The sequence below is a fragment of the Chiroxiphia lanceolata genome, chromosome 8 (assembly GCF_009829145.1).
Source record: "Chiroxiphia lanceolata isolate bChiLan1 chromosome 8, bChiLan1.pri, whole genome shotgun sequence".
NCBI lineage: Eukaryota > Metazoa > Chordata > Aves > Passeriformes > Pipridae > Chiroxiphia > Chiroxiphia lanceolata.
Genome location: NC_045644.1, coordinates 27817431 through 27824401, shown reverse-complemented (window position 1 = coordinate 27824401; position 6971 = coordinate 27817431).

Genomic DNA, 6971 nt, shown 5'->3' with positions numbered 1-6971 from the left:
CACGTGCAGACACATGCTGTTATTATATAAAAGCTTTGGGGTTTTTACTCCCGCCACTACAATCCCTGCAAGAATGTTATTAATGATGGGACTAGCATCAACCCACACTCCCCCTTCTCCTGCAAATCGTATTTCAGACACCAGCAAAATGAAAGCATTCATTGCAATTACAACAAGTTCTTTGTAGAGACAAGATTAAAAAACCTGTCCAGTTAATTCTGCAAGACTGGAAAAGAATTAAAGGTTGTGGAACAAAGGAAATGTAATATATAACTGGTAAGTGACCTGAAAAATAAAGAGGCACTCATTGAGTTGGTAATTAGAGGAAAAGCATGAACTGATAATTTCTGCAGCTTGTAGGTCTTCCCCTCACCCATTTTTTAGGAACTGGCCAGTGTATTTTTCAGGCAATAACTGTTCTGTATAGTAACATATCTCCCCTTTGTAACTGAGGCTTAAATTAATATGCACAGCCTGATTAAAGGCAAACACAAATTACTGATTTTGAGCCTTAAACATACAAGGATGTATGTGAGCTGCCCAGTGGTGAGTGCTTACAGGACTTTACTTACTGTCCTTTGAGAGATGTTTGAGGACTGCGGTCTTGGTGTACTGTGGCTCTGGAGTATGTGCCACATGCATCTTGTCCAACCCCCAGCTCATTACCTGCCAGCTGACTTCCAACCACAAGCAAACCACACAGTGGATTTGAGATGTAAATGAGGTCTTGTCATTTTCCAACAGGTTCAACCATTTTCCTTTCATTTATTGTGCTATTGATTGATTACTAACTCTTTGAATGCCTGGATCCTGCAGAATGGAAGACAGCATCTTTCAGATTCCAAGGGAAACAAATGATACTTTTTTAGCTGTACTACTATTATTTATGTAATTTTTAATACCTGTCCATTAGAAGTGAGCAACTTCACCCTACTTCTAAATTTTTAGCCTACATTTAGAGTAGTGATAGCTATGATAACTACTATATACGGTTGTTTTCTTCTAATGGTACTTCATCCTACCCTTTTTAGTGCATTTGTTTCCTTTTTCTTCGCTTCTCATCCTTACTACTTTTCCCCAGACCTACTCATTGCCTTAACAAGCTGCCACTAGCATGATAGTGGCACTACTTTGGCATGTAACTTTCTTCATCCCCACAATTCTAGAGTGAAATGGGAGCAGAAAGGTTGCTGAAGCACGAGGAATGTTGGCTTCCCCCAGCTCAGGTCCCACACTGTGCTGACCTGGCTGTCGGTTGATTGAGGGGTCAGGCAATGTGAATTTGCTCCAGGCACAGCCAGAGCCTGTTCAGTTCTCCTGACTACATGGTGGAAGTGCATTTACAGTCAGTGATCTTGGTTGAAGATAGTGGTGGATTTTTTGTGGTTTTTCTGAAAGCTGTGCCTACAGGCTGTGATGCCCAGGAGACCTGATCAGAGCTTCAAGGCTGTTGTGAAACCATCTTGCTGTGCTTTTTTTTATCTCTGGCATTCAATTTTCAGCTGTTTTTGAGGTAGGTAATTGTCTTGATGGATATGCTCTTGGATTTTGAAGTGGGATTCAGGAGGACATGATATCTGTTAGGCTATACAGATGTTTGGTTTAAGCAGGGTAAAATTACATTGCACCACGTAAATCCATCATTATGTTTTCACTCACCTACATGTCTTAATGACAGAGAAGGTGACAGCCCTGCCTCCTCCTAGCAGGGAAAATGACTGATCTAAACCTGTGTTTTAATAGTGATCATTGCATGTTCTTGCAAAAAATTAGGGTTAGGTCTTGTAAATGTGCTGTAAATCTTTTTAGTGTGATAGTTCTGAAAGTGGATGGCTCATTGTAATGCTTGTCAACATAGAGCTGCACATCTCTTCTGGACTGGGCATAAAGGACTCAGATATTTGAACCACCCTCATGAGGGTTTTCAGGTACTTTTAGTTGCCTGCCAAAAGTACTTCACCCTTGCTCCCAAGCAAACCTCCCAAATATGGACACTGGTAGTTTTGTGGTCTGTTTTAAAGTCTGTGGTGCAGACTTTGCTCATTCCAAAACTAATCTTTCCATGAAAGTAGGCTACTACCCCAACCCCCCTGGATTTAGCAGATCTTTATTAGGCTGAATATTATTAACTTGTTGGCTGCTTTTCTTCAAGTATCTTAACAATTTCCATGCCTAAACCTTATTTACTTTGTTGTGGCAGAGTCTAGTAGCACAAGTCAGTCATAGGCAAACTTTCCAGTTTCGACATCTGACTTAAGTGTAATTGATGTCAACAGGAACTTTATGCATCAGTCTCTCAATACTTTTTTTTGATGCTGTGTTAATCTGATTTTCTAATCCTACATTGGGATAGTATGGGATAATATATGGTCCAATATGGCTGCTAAATTAAGTTGTAAAATCAGGTTATAAATGGGTTTCTTCAAGCAAAGAGAAAGTGCAAATAGGGAATAAATAATTGAATTTGAAAGAATCTCCTAATGATAGTTCTGTTTCCAGTTGGTAAAACAAAGCTGCATTCACTTCCTTTCCCTCCTTTTTATGTAAGACATGATGTCACATCATGTATTCCTGTGAGACCAGAGAAAACATGCAAATGATAACAGGTTTACCAAAGACATTTATTAACTCCCTAAATGATGAAGTTTTTAGTGATCCCTTTTTTATACACTCTTTTAATAGCTACTTGCTGTTTCCAAATTCAGGAGAAGGGTCTTTTGCTCAACCTGATGTTTTCTTTCAACTTTATATTTTGAATTCCCACTGATCTCGTTTCTGCATCAATAAAACATCCATTTCCTTTTTCCAACTGTTGTGGTTTAACCCCAGCCAGCAGCCTCTCACTTAAGAATACTTCACTGATTACTACTGTTTTTGCAGGGAATACAGAGAAAAAAGTTCTGATAGATTCTTGCCAGATGTCTCCATGGATTTCATAAAACTGTATGGATTTGGTGGGAGCATATTAATCTTTGTTAAATAGCATTGGTACAAGCACAACAAAAAAAGGTGCAGTGCAAAGATAACTGAACGCTCATGCCCTCTGAATTTTCTTCAAGCAATCAATGCAGATTACTGACACACTTTTTTATATTCACAGCAAGAACTTTCTTAAATTGATGTATTATTATTCCTCTGCCTTCCTAATCCTTTCTTCTTATTCAGGTTTAGGCAAATCGTTTTTGACTTTTTTTGTTGAAATATGCCTTTAAATGACAGACTGCAGCATTTCAGCAGCAGCAGGCTGGGAATGCAGCAACACAGGACTTCAGTCTGGTATCACTGAAGCGAGTGGTAATCTTGGTCCTCATGGGAAATGCTTCTCATGTAGGAAAGGAAACAGAAAGCATATTGTCTGGAGACCTTCTAGTTGCAGTTGTGTAAAGTTGTTTCCGTTTGGTAGGAGTGATTTGGAATATGCCCCAGACTGCAAATCGGCACCTGGCATCGGCCATGGGAAGGACGATGCAGGGAGTAAGTCCTCAGAGCAGCACGTGGACAGCCCTTTGGAAAAACCTGTGGCCACTTAATAACCATTCTCCTCAACAGTCTGCAGCATAACACTCTTCTCCATCTGATTTTCTCTTCAGTTGCATCCAGAGCTGTTGTAGGAAGATGTGGCGAAGCCCTGGGTATGGCCAAGGAGGCTTGGGGGAGGTAGGAGCAATGGCTGTGATTTTGGAGAGTGAGCGTGGCAGCCCCGGGTCTGGTGGGAAGGAATGTGAGGGGCTCCAGAGCAGGGTTTGAGCTTTCTGTGAACAGGATGGAGAGGTAGGGGTGGGAGGTGCTGCCACTGCAGAGGAAGGGCTCACTTGTAGGACACCTGTACCCTGGCCTGGTCTCTGCTCTGGGGCTGGCTTTCCTGCAGACTGCTGTACTTCAGTCTTTAGAGAGTCAAAACTTGCTGTAGAGCTGAGAAGCATCACCTTTACTGTTTGAGTTACCTCTGCAGAGGCAGGTAGCTTAAGTCATATTAAATTGAATACATATTTGATAAATATATGGGAATCCACCCAGGCTAGAAAAATAGTAAAGTTACTAGAACATTAATTGCATCCTAGGCTTCTTTGCTGGATGTAGCAAACATGATCGTTATCAAATATGTAGAATTTTTGCCTTGATCTGTTACCTGTCTCTCAAAATCCTTTTTAGATACCTATAAATATGTTTTGCTTTCAGCTAGCCTACTAGTTTTGGGGTTATATAGATATTCACAATATAATGAAATATGCCATCTCTCTGCTGAACAGTGATGTATTTCAGGACTTTGGAGGAGAAGGCAGTCCTACAGAATACAGGATAGACCTAACATTGTTAGTGTATTTCCCTCTTGGGGTTGAGGCCTTCCCACTGCAGGATAATAACTCTTCCAGTTCAAAGACCAGTGCCCAGTTCTTGAAAGAAACTCACGAGGGACTTTCAAGTGAGGTTTTAGTTGTATTACAAGGGGAATCTCTTTACTATTGCTCTTATAAAGATACGTAGTACTCTGAAATATTCCTCAATGAGTCTGTGCTACTGATCACGTATGCAAATGAACTTGTGGACCACGTATAACAAAAGCACCTTGTTTTTTCTCTCACTGTGCTATCGTATATCTTGCTTGTCTTAGTAATCTACCAATGTCTCTGCATTGGGAGTTCCCCAAACTTTCTGCTGATACTTCCCTCATAAACATTACTTAAGTCTGAATTTAGTATAGCTTTCCTCAACTTCAGTATAAGATTTGTGTTCACTTAGGGAGGGATTAATCACATCTAAATTTTTTCCGTATGAAACCCAAACATGCTAATTATCTAGGCTTTTTCTTTATTGTTATTTCAAGGAATGTGCAGCTCCCAAGTGGAGGACAAACTGTGCTCCAGGGACACATCTTCCTCTTCACTGACTGAGAAAGCACTGACTACTTCAGTGATGCTTACCTTTCAAGTGGCCATATTAAGGAGCAGCCCAATTGTTGGTACGAGAATGTAAAAGATTTGTGGCTTTCCACTTCTTTCGAAGCTTGAGGTTAACCACAGTCATTGCCTGCTCCTCTCTGCTTTAGGCTTCTTTCTTCTCCTGAGGGCTCCTATGGGAACCTGATCAAATAAACATTGTTTACAATAGATATATCAAGGCCTCTTGTGTTATCCAAGTGCACTTTTTAGTGCGCTTCAGGGACAGTCAACAGAATTATTTGTAAACCACACCTGTAATTAACCAGGGCTTTCCTCCCCATTTCCATAAAATGTTACTTTTTTTTAAGGATTACCTAATTGTTTTAGCCTCTGTTATCCAATCCTTTGGGCTTAGTTAATAAGCAATGTCTTCAGGCTGAATTACCTTTTATAATAATGAAACTTGTAAAAACGGCATTATTTTATCTCACAAAACAGAATTAACCATGATGAAGGCAAAGCCTTCAGTTGTACTTATGTTGTCATCTTTGATGTGAGAACATTGCTGAATTATTGTTTGCTTTGTAGTTAGCTAATGAAGGAGGGGAGGAGTGTTCATGGTGAGCCATTTCCCAATTGTAGTTCCAGGCTCTCTTTTTCAGCTTTCAGTTACTTCAGTTTTGCTAATTTTTTATTTTTTACAGTAAAAACCCCCAATCAGTCTCTAAATAGAATCTTTGGTAGTCAGAATCTCACCATAAAGTAGAGTCTTGGTCAGAAAATTGCCTTTAAGACAGACAGAAATGTGAGCTGTGTGTTACATGGGTATCTTATAGGGTAATCTACCATGTTGGAATAAGACAGAATGCACAGGAAACAAATAGTTTTGCTTATGGTCCTCCAGCAAAATAACCTGTCAATCACTTTTTGTAAGACATTGAAGCAAATACAAACAATAATTAAAAAGATTTAGTGGATGCATTTACTTAATAAGGTAAAAATGCCTAGAATTGTTGAGGGTAAAATATAGGCACTGAGGAGCAAATGAGCAAGAAAATGAGAAGCTTGGTTGTTTTTTTCCCCCAATATATTGTTAAAAAAGCTTAATGGCTTTATGATAGGTGATTAAACTCTCCTCAGACGACAGGATCTTCCAAGGACCTTGCACACCCCTTTGCTTCTGTGGGAATTCCTTAGGGAAAGTCGTCACCAAAACGTCATTTCCTTATACATTTCTGGCAGGCTGCAGCGCAAGTGCTACGTCCTGCTGCTGCCCTTGGAGTGTCAGCATTCTCCATGTTTATTCTGGGCCAAGTGGGACTGTAGGCCTGCTTTTGCCCTAGCAAAGATCCTCTGAAGTAAACTGAGTTTCTCAGAAGATGGGCATGCATGAGTTTAATATTACTGTGTCTGCAGGCAGATGGGACACACAAGTCAGTGCTTAGAGGAAGCTCCTGATCATCGTAGTCTTCCCTCATCCTCCCAGGTTTCTTTCTCGCTCTTATATTCGTAAGGATAGGTCATCAAATTTAGGCCGGTGAGATATATCTCTTCAAGCATTGAACATATGAAGAATGACCCATAAAGCAAAACAGAAAGACCAAAGCATGGAATTTTTCGTTTTGCCTCCTGTGGGCAGTTGTGGGGGTGAGAGGCTACCTGGGGCATACCCTGATTTTCTGCTATCACCTCCCCAAACTCCTCCTTTTACATTTCAAAAATAATCATATTTGAAACAAAAATGTATATAATAAAACATTTAGTCCAAGAATAATCAGGATAAAACTAAGAATAATTGCACAGGCAATATAATTATGACCCCACCACATGCATATATGTACATACATTGCATCACTGAAGATAATAGACTGAGAGGAGCTTTTTGCTCTGAAAAAAGTAACATCAAGAAAATAAATACACAAGGAAAAAGCCTTCCTTTTCCCTTTCTTTCTACCTTTTCTTCTTTCTTCTGTTTTCTTCTTTTTTTTTTTTCCCCCCCAATTTTTCTTGGTCCCTGTGTGTAAGACTTGCAACTTCTAAGAAGTTTCCTAGAACTGCCACAAGGGCATATACTTGGGCTGCAAAATCTCA